A 10,858-nucleotide genomic window follows, 5' to 3' on the forward strand; every position below is an offset into this window, starting at 1 on the left:
GTTTGTTTTTTATTTACCCCTCTCAAATTATGCTTTGTGTTAAACTCATTGTAAACTTTGATCAAATATTTGAATTAATGTGAATAATTTAGTTGCTTATATTTAGTAGAAAATACGTATTCAGTATTTATGAAAAACATTTGCAGGAAATATTACGGCACGTGTCTTTATTCACCTGTTAATAATAAGAGTGATCAAATTTAAATAAAAATAATTTGTTTTATAAGGAAGACAGAAAGTTTATAATTTTATTTTCTTATTGAATTGAAGAAAAAATTTTCAAGTGAATTATTTTTAATTTTGTATTTAATTACGTAATTAAGAAATAATTTATAAAGTACTTTATTAAAAATTATTATACTAATTGTACACTGTAATAGTCTATTTCGTTAGTTCAACAATTTATTTAAGTTATAGCTATACTCTTTACAATATCCGAGTGAAGTTAATTAAGTTTCACAATAATTAATCAAGCCCGTAGAATATAGTTATCCGTAAAGTAAGATGATACTCCGTGATTACAACAATGCGATGGTTAAGTAAGTAAAATAGGACCAGTGTCGTAAACTGGTGGTGTGTATGTCTCAGAGTCTGAGGAAAATCTGCCTCGTACCCCTTGGCTTTCGAGGATGTTAGTCTTTGCTAACACTTAGCGTTGTTCTTAGGATCCCGTGACGTCATGAGCCCCTTGAATGCCGGGGAAGAAATTTTATGGCCCGAAGAGTACGGATGACATTAAATTTAGCTGTTACATCACAATAGTTTTAATTTTTTTTAACAAATAAATTATAGCAAAAAAAAAAATTATTAAAAAAATGGACTTGTAGAAATTTTAATAAATTAAAAATGCTGTTTTTTAGAACAAATTTTTTTGTTAAAAAAAAATTAAAAAATTGTCAAGTGGTAGCTAACTTTAATGTCATAGAGTATGGTGGTTGACAGAAAAATTTTCGAGAATGGAAAATTACTCCCACAACACGGAGAAAAGAAAATAGTTACATTTCCAATAAACATTGGTAATTATACCATTATACAATGGTAAACATTACCATGTCACATTAAAAAGAATGCAACTGATCCCTCCTGTGTAAATAAAAATTGTTCCAAAAATTTCCCATACGAGGTCATCAAAATGTGAAACAATGAGGGAAATTTTTAGAACAATTTTGACACATCTTATAAATAATCGAAAATTTTCAAGTAGTGCATTTTAGGCACTTTTTCATAAATTTTAAGCATTTTTAAGTATAGTTTTGAACATATTTTAGAAACGCTTTTTAGACAATTTTTGTCTATTTCAAACAATTTTGTAAAAGTTATGGAAAAAAATTTCCTCATATAACTCTAACAACTGTTATATTGCAGCCTTGAAGTCGCAGTGTTTACATCGTGTACACACGGTGTAAGTAGGCACATGGTGTATACACCGTGTATTTATTCCATTCGTACACACTGTATCCACAATGTAATCACAGTGTATCTATGGGCGCCGTAACAAAAAAACCTTAGACAAAATAACCGCGACAAAATAACCGAACGACAAAATAAACCGCGGACAAAATAACCGAACGACAAAATAACCACGAACAAAATATCTACAGAACTAAATAAATTTTTATAAAAATTTGTAAAATAATTTAAAATTACTGACTTTTAATTAGGAATTGAAATGAAAATTGCAGAAGGAATTCTAAAATTTTGTAAAAAAAATCTGGAAAACAGTTGACCCTGCAGGCCATCCTTGAAACTTCCCGCTATGTATAGGAATTCAAAACGTTCAGGAAATCATGTATTCCAAAATTATATGCTATTCCAGCTTAAAAACACAACTTTTGTACTTTTTCGGCTCTTCAAGCTTGAAAATCTAATGGTCGTTGTCAACGAATTTTGTCAAAATTTTTAATTGCGATATATTCCGATCGAATCGATTATTTCTGATGGGCTCTCAGCATTCGACGAAGTTTTTCAAACATAAAAAAATAATTTATTACCTACCAAATAATTCTACGTAAAATTTTGTAATTATGTTAATAAACACTTCAATTTTAATTAATGCACTTATATTTGAGTATCCAGGCAGAAAGTTTTATTTAATCCGTAAAATTTCATGAAATTTATAGAATCCCTTGTGGAAATAATTCTCTGAAGAAACTCTTGAAAAGTCTTTATAACTCTGAATAAGACTTTTCGAAAGTCTTCACATCCCTAACTAAGTAAAGGAAAGACTTAATAAGTCTTCAAAACTCTGCGATACTCTTCAAAAATCAAATTTTCCCTGCAATTTCGGAATTTCTCAAAGAGTTATTAAGACTTGATAAGACTTGTTCAGTTTTACAGGAAAAGAAGAAAATATTTCTTTTCAAAAAAATTACTTATCAGAATTAAATAAAACTATAAAAAAGAATTAATGCATGTTTTAAAAAAATTTTTTTTAAATAATATTTTCATCACGAAAATACTTTGATGGGCATCGAATCACTCATAGTTGAGCAAGTCAAAACATCAACAGCAAATGAAGTGCACTTGCTGTTGGAAACAGATTAGTTTCTAATAGCCACCTATTAGAAACTAAGAACACTCAAAGATTCTAACTGTAAATTCGTAAACTAAAATATGTTAGGTATCAATTAATTCCAGCAGATGGCGTGTGGTTAGAAAATTCTTTCCTACCTAGAAAGTTGACTTTAATATTTGATAGTCCAAATTAAATACCGATTGGATTTACTCTTTGAGTAATATCTGTTTTAGAATTATCAGCTTTATAAGTTTAGGTTCGATTGAGCAATACAGTGTCTCTCCATCGTTATAAATAAAATTAATTTTTAAGAAAGATCAGAAAGCACTGTTATTGCAAGAGACCGGCGAAGCTGAACGTTAGACTCATGTACTTATCAAACCAGCTTTTCATTACGATATTTTGTGTTAATTTTAAAAAAATATTTCTGTGTATTAGATACCCATATCTAAGAAAAAGAATAGCATAACAACAAATAATTTTTTAATAAAAGCAATTATTATATTACGAATACAAATGTGTTTAGGAAGGATTACCAAATATATATTATCAGAATATTTTTTACGCATCACTTTTTCCCGAATATAAAATCTAAGCTTGGTTTTAATTAATTCGGTTGCGACAGATGCTTAGGTGAATGTAATAGTCTTAGTAGCTGTAATTGAAAAAAATATTTTTATTTATCATCAACTTATAGCCTATTATTATTATTATAGTTGATAATCATATTAAAATTGACAAACATCTAACAAGTTTTAGAATTTTCATACTCGATCAATTAGGATAAAAAAATATTGAAAAACTACGCATTTATAATTAAAAATGATTTTTTTATTGAAATAAAAAGTGGCATACTTCTGCTCTTTTAATTATAATTAACATTTAATACAAAATTTTTAGTCTTGGATTGAAGGATTTTGTATTATTAAATATAAAATACATAACATGAAGTTGGTTCTTATTAATAATTAATATCAAATGAAAATTTTCATATAACTATATAGTACATGTTAGCATATGGATGGTTTCTATTTTGTACGTAGAATTAGCAAACAAAAAATTATAGCTAATAAATAAATAAATTCTTCAACAAAGATGAATAAATTAAATAAAATATTCTTTTAAATTACCTATTATTTTGCACCATACTCATACACTAAAATTTCAACAATTTTCTGAATAAATTATTCAAAAACATCGATAAAAATTTAAAATCTTCAAGATTAATTTAACATGCTCTAAAAATATGTATTTAAATTTTCATCATAATAATCGTGTATTACGGTTGCTATTCAGTAGACATTACGATTAATTACTCAATTAAACAAAAAAATAATTTGAATTAATGAATTAATTCATCAGCATTTACTGAGCAGATTTTTTTTTTTTTAAGAATTCAGTTTCTATTTATTGAAACTCTATTTTAAGATAGTAATTATTATGATGTGAATTTGTCTAAAAATAACATTACATTCCAACTATATTTTTTTATCACCATTAGGGTGGCGCAAAAAAACTGACTAATTTTTTTTTTTTTGAGTCTCGAGTGAAAAAATGTTAGTTTTCGATGTTTTAAGAGCTCGCTCCAAAGGACAGCTTAAAACAATTTTTTAAGAGGTCACTCCAAATTTTTTTAAATTTCAAAAATCGTGAAAAATCGAATTTTTTTTTTTTATTTTTTTTCTCGTGACGTCATAATTTTATAAACCAAAAAAAAAAGGTTTTCCTGAAAGTTTCAGTTTAAAATGTGAATTTTAAAAGGTCGCTCATAATTTTTGTTAATTTATTAAGACTATTTAATTGGATTAGCATTTTTTGACTCTGAAATTTAAAAAAAAATTACTAGCGACCTTTTAAAATTTTAATTTTGAATTGAAACTTTCAGGCACTTATTTTTTGTTTATAAAATTTCGACGTAACGAGAAAAAAAATTAAAAAAAAAAAATTTCGATTTTTTACGATTTTTGAAATTTAAAAAAATTTGGAGCCACCTCTTAAAAATTTTTTTTTGAGCTGTTCTTTGGAGAGGGCTCTTAAAACAGCAAAAACTAACATTTTTTTACTCGACTCAGAAAAAAAAAAATAATGGGTTTTTTTGTGCCACCCTTATCACCATGAAAATTTGTTCTTTATAATTATAAAAAAGTAATAAAATTATTTGACTTATCACTTTTCTAATATATAAAGAACTCCATGTGGTAAAATTTTTGTATGCTTCCTCATTGGCTTTGACTCCTTCATTAAATCATTATAAAATCGCCAATCTCCGCATAATCTGCGGCAATATGCAATATAATGATGTGCATTATATCCAATAAGTCCACACAAACTGAAAATTAAAAAGAAAATTAGAATACAATTTTTAGAATTTTAGAAATAATGTAATAAAATCATACCAACCGATACCGTATATTTTTTGTTTCATTTTCTTTGATATTTAAAAACGTTGGAAAGTCTCGTAACCGGTATGACATGCTGCTATCTTGGTTACGCAGCTTAATGTCCAACTCAATATAAATGTAAGAGTTTAACTTTTGTTCACAGATTCGTGTTTTATTCTTACAAAAGTACAGATTGATTGGAACGTTCCATGATAGATGAGAGCATTTTGCAAATCTTGTATACCATTCTTAAGAAGAATTTCATAATTGACAGACAGCGTAGGCCTTTTATTTTGAAAATCAACACATTCTGGTGTTGTACATGTTATATTTTCAATTAAACTAGGATCGTTTTGGAATAATTTATTCCATAACGCACTAACATTGTCTTCGCAATATATTACACGTGATATTGTGTTTACTTTATTTGTATCTTCATCATTCCATTTCATTGGTTGTTTTAATTCTTGTTGTTGATAAATTTTGTGTAAAATATTGAACCGATCATTATATAGTTGCCCATTTTTCTTCACACCATTTCTCATTAAATTTAATGCAACTTTAAAAGTCGAATTTTCAGAACAATTTAAAAATTCATGAAAGCTCTTACTCTCTAATGCTCCATTAAAAATTAACTGGACTATACTGTCAAACGGACAAGTATTATAAGCTAAAAAAGCTACCCCATTATGAATAACTGGTCCACTTAGATTCCCATTTATCAATAAATATGATTCTGTTTGTTTGCCTTTTTTTTTATAGTAGGAACATTTTCTTTGTTCTTTTGAGATGCAAGTAAATTATCTATTAATTTAAGTTCAGGACAGTCTTTAAAGTATTTACCTTCGTTATTAATTTTCCTTCTCTTTTTTCAATAGCAGCATCTAATACGTTTCTTTCAGAGATTTGGGTAGTTTTCGGAGTACTAGTTTTTAAGCTATAATCATGCTCGCTTTCAATAGATTTATTCAAATTCTCTATAACAGAATCGTTACTTACTTCCATAGTTGAATTCTCGGCTTTCATATCTTGTGTAGGGTGATTTAAATTATTTGCATAATTAATCCATTCAAAGTTTTGATGTTTCATATCGTTACCCTAGCCGCGCCAATTTTCAAAATCAATACTATCTTCAACCTCAACATCATCTGCTCTTTCCTTAATCTTAACATCATTTGAATTTTCAACCTTAACACCATCTGTTTTTTCCTCAGACTTAGCATCATTACAATTTGAATCGTTAGATATAGTAGATTTATCAATATTGTCATCGACAAATTTTGTGAGCTTGTTTTGAAATACAACCATACCACCTAAAAGATTTTTCAAATGAGCTTTCACTAAAATGTCGACTCGTGCAGGAAGACCGATTTGCCGATTGAGCATTTCTTTTGAATCTCTAAAGTCTTGCTCAATATATGATGACGTAGCACGTAATTTATTTTTGGAGTACATACTTGTGTCCACAGTGGAAAATCTTTTACAGTTTTTAGAAAGGACTCTTTGAATAATGGTACATAAAAACAGTTTAATACTTTACCAGTAGTTTGAACATTATTTGAAATAGTAACAAGATCTTTTATCCATGAACTAATGGTAGACGAGTCACTACTTGGATCTTCTTTTTCGTCATTCAAAATAGTACTTTTTCAGCATCGAAGTCCATACTTTTCATATTTTCTTCAATTTCATGATACAAATCTTTACTGTTTTTATTACCAATTATATTTTCTAATTCTGTTCGAGCATTTAGAGGCGTAATATATTTTTGATTATAAAAAATTGTTGAATCATCAAATTCGGTAGAACAAACAATTAAAATCAATATTAACATTTTTTCAAAGTCTTTTAAAGTATTACACTGAATCAACAGTGCAATGCAATACAAATAAAAATTTTTCACATTCTTGTGATTTACCGACTTCCAACATTGCCAAGAGCTGGCAGCATGAATGAAGTGGGCTGTGTCCAACCGAATATACGTATTCGGTTTCCATGAAGTATTATTTTTAGCTTTATTAAAACACGACTCGATATAATTAGGTAATGATTGATTATTAAACGCTAAAGCTATTGAGTTTAGTAACGCACGTGAACCATCACACACAACCTCGCCAGGAATCCTCTGAACAGTCGAAGAATCACGTACAAGCCGTAACCATCTTCTTAACCAGAATGTAATTACATCTGTGTCATGACATTCCGACAACATTTGATATGTCGAAATAGTAGTATTATAGAAATTTATGACGATTTGGTATAAAAAGATAGCACTTGTACGTTCACCACAATCAATAAATTTTCGGGCTATCCCACCAGTTGCGTCGATGCTAATTGATGATAAGTCTTTGTGTAATCGCTGATACTCACGATAACAATGAATTTGGGAAGGTGTTCCATAGAAAACCCAGAAAGGTGAAGCACTTACAACTTTGATCGAATTACGGTAAATGGGGGTCTCATTTACACACATAAGAGCTTTTATCAAATCTCGCCTGTCTTCTGGCTTCACATCATACTCATTTTCTGTTGATTCTTTTTTTAATTGGTATAGAACATTCGCTTTACTTATCACTGGACATTGAGTGTCTCCAGGTTGAAGAAGCTTTCGGGATGCTTCTCTAATACTTGCTTTTACTCCTTTATCTTTAACTTCTTTTCTCATTTCTTCTTTTTTTCCTCTAAGTGGACGGCTAAGATCGTCATGCTTCTCAAATCGTGTGTCTCGACAGTTCATTTTTATGATAACATCACCATCAATACCCGGATCGTTTTCGATATAACAAAATAAATTGTTTCTACATTTCTTACTTTTGCATCGTCCTATCATTGTTGCATAATAATGTCCATATTGTTGAATAGTACCTTTTTTAAACACGAATGCACATTTTAATCGATACTGCTTCCAAAATTCTAATATCAGAGTATCAGTCCATACTTTAGGTTGAAGACCGGGATAGTTGCTATCGTTCTTTACAATAGGAGTAACTTTTGAATCGAGTTCCATAGATGTCTGGAAAGTACTACATCAAAACACTCAAAATCCTTCTGCTCATTAATATACACATTACTATAATAATCTGGATCTTTTTAACGTCGTCCCGGTCGCAATCGTCGGAGATGTCATCATCGAGGTCATTATCATCATTATTTATGTCATTATTTTTTATAGGTACATAATAACCACATCGTTCCTTTGCTTTCGTTAGAATATCGCGTCGATTTTCTTTGATGTTTTTTCTTATACAAGGACCATTCCACTTATCTTTAAATTCAGGTTCATTTGACATCTTATCCCATACGTCAGAAGACCATTCAGGTAATTGATCCGATGCAAAATAACTAATATATTTTATCAATACATTAATTGCATCGTCTATCGATACTCTACTCTTAGGTGGCATTCTTACTTGAAAAATTAGTAATACCTAAAAAAATCAATAACAACAGTTAGTCAATTAAGTAATTACAAAAAAATTTAATGAAAGCACCTTACTTAAATTTTTAATGTTTAATTCACACCTTGTCTGATTCACAAGAATATCTATTTACTAAATATTATTTTTATATTTACGCAATAATTCTGATTTATTTTAATTTTCAATTATAAAATAAATGTTTTATAACTTTTTTTTATTTGTTAAAGGTTCTTTCGATATAATATTCATCACACAAGTAGTCATTTGTTTGAACATAACAATGTTAATAATAATCATAATGATGATAATAATAATACAAATAGCTAACTCAAAAATGTTTATAAGTTATATACACAAGTACATAAACTACAATTACGATATTTTATTTTTACAGAAAAATAAATTGTAAAAAAATTAAAAATCAGACGAAAAATTTTTTCTAACATAAATATTTTAATTAAAAATATAAAACTATCAGATTTTAATTAGCCATTGTTGCATATAAAAATAAAATCGAAAGATTATCTACTTTATCGGCGGCTAGTAAACTTTCTTGTCAATCATCAGATTATTACAAATATTATTTTATTACAAATTAATTTTATTGCAAATCTTATTTAGTTATAAATTTATCCACTTTTAATTATATGATATAACAGTATTACTTTATAGAACAAATTATTTTTCAATTTCAATGTCTCTAATCAAAAATGAAAAATGATTAATTATACTTACATTCAAGCAAAAAATATTGACTGAATATTTATTAAATGAATTTAAAGAAATATATAGATACATCCAAATACGAAATATCTTGTGCTCCATGTTTAAAGATATCAATATTTTCATTTACTTTAGTTTTCGAAATTAATTTTATTTGGAATTATTATTTTATAAATCTGAAAAAATAAATAAATTAATAAAATATTTGATTTAAAAAACATCAGTTATTTGAGAATCGTTATAAATATTAAAATTAGAATATTTGTTCAATAAATCGACATTATACTTGAAATATAAAACATTGTCACAAACGAAAAGTGATTAAGCAGCTTATAAATTGTATCTTTATTTCACAGAAAAAAAAAAAATGATAAATTTTTATTTAATGATAATAAAACATTTCAAACTTACATATCAGTACTCATTTTAGATTCAATTCTACTGTTTACTAATATAGTTGACCAGAAACATCCTAAAATAAAGAATCGTTAATATAGGTCATATTAAAATTTTTTTATAGAAAAATGTATTTATATACAACCTGATATCGAAAATTTTTCCATACCTGCATGAAAATAAAAAGTACTGCTTCAAAAATCTCCAATTACATAATTGAAACAAAATTATTCGAAACGACCTTTCCAAACATACCAATAATCCGTAGTTACTACTGCACTAAGTTTCAAGTAAAACCTGAAATACTATTTCAATATTCCTAGGCATTGCAATCTATTGGTGTCTGTCCATTCCAACTAAAATAAAATTCATGGTGTCAATATGATCTATTAAATTCTTTTAAATTATAATTAATAAGTCAATATTTCAACAAAATAATATTTATTATCAATATTTATGCCGCGAAGCAGTTACTCTGTTTCGATCACCATACACTTAGTTAAGAGTTGGCAATGATAACTCCATTCCCATATTTTTATTCAATCTACATCTTTTCATGTTATTGAATTATCCGATGTTTTTCAGAATTATACATGTTACCAATAAACTGCAAAAGCCATTTATTTTGTAATAATGTAAACAATTTTGTAAACTTTCGTAATCCAAAATGGAGTAACTTTGAACACTTATATCCTCTGACCAGTTTCATGATTTTTTAATTAATATCGGATATCAAACATCAACTAGATCTGAAAAAAGTATGAAGTTATAAAAATAATTACTGAGTTTTTAAGGTTTCCAAAAAATTACATAAATATAAACATACTCTAACTTACAAATTAATTTCGACAAACTACCTTCCATACATATGTACGTAGAGCTACTTGACTTGTCAATGTAACCCACTTCACTCCGTAATGTTCTAAGATCAAAAATCACTCATAATATTATTATAATAGACAGACAAAGCTTGATCAATTAATTAATAAACCATCGAAGAAGTTAAATTTCTAAATCAAATACGGAAGAAATTAATTGAAATAAATTGGAGCATGTGTGAAAAATATGTCGAATAACTGAATAACAACACTACCACTTGCGTATACACATTATGATGTATGTATTCATGTAATCGATTAGTTGACAATCCATTAGGTGGCACTGCAGCTATCATCTTTCATAAATGTAGCAGAAATTTGAATAAATTTTCAATAATGATGTCCTTCTATCGAAAAATTTTCTTTTTTTAATTAAAATATAAAGAAATACGTAGCGAAAAAAAAACATATAAACAAATTTATCTTTGTTAGGAAATGAAACAAATTTAAATTCTAAAAAAACTTATTATTTTTATTAAAAAAAAGGTTAATTAAGGGAACTAATTAAATTTTGAAAAACATTCAAATTAAAGAAAATAAATATTT

The 10,858-nt window shown here is 27.4% G+C and overlaps 1 long non-coding RNA gene across 1 annotated transcript; it reads right to left on the reverse strand.

Moving 5' to 3' along the window:
- Positions 1–7,989: 7,989 nt before the first annotated feature.
- On the reverse strand, positions 7,990–10,011 carry LOC141528257 (uncharacterized). The gene is made up of 4 exons (XR_012479342.1): positions 9,604–10,011; positions 9,450–9,510; positions 9,051–9,214; positions 7,990–8,324 (listed from the first exon to the last, which is right to left on the reverse strand). It is a non-coding gene; the product is annotated as an uncharacterized LOC141528257 (long non-coding RNA).
- Positions 10,012–10,858: the final 847 nt, after the last annotated feature.

This window comes from Cotesia typhae, unplaced genomic scaffold (genome assembly GCF_013202065.1).
Source record: "Cotesia typhae breed Kobodo isofemale line unplaced genomic scaffold, CoteBio_Ctyphae contig_43, whole genome shotgun sequence".
Taxonomy (NCBI): Eukaryota; Metazoa; Arthropoda; class Insecta; order Hymenoptera; family Braconidae; genus Cotesia; species Cotesia typhae.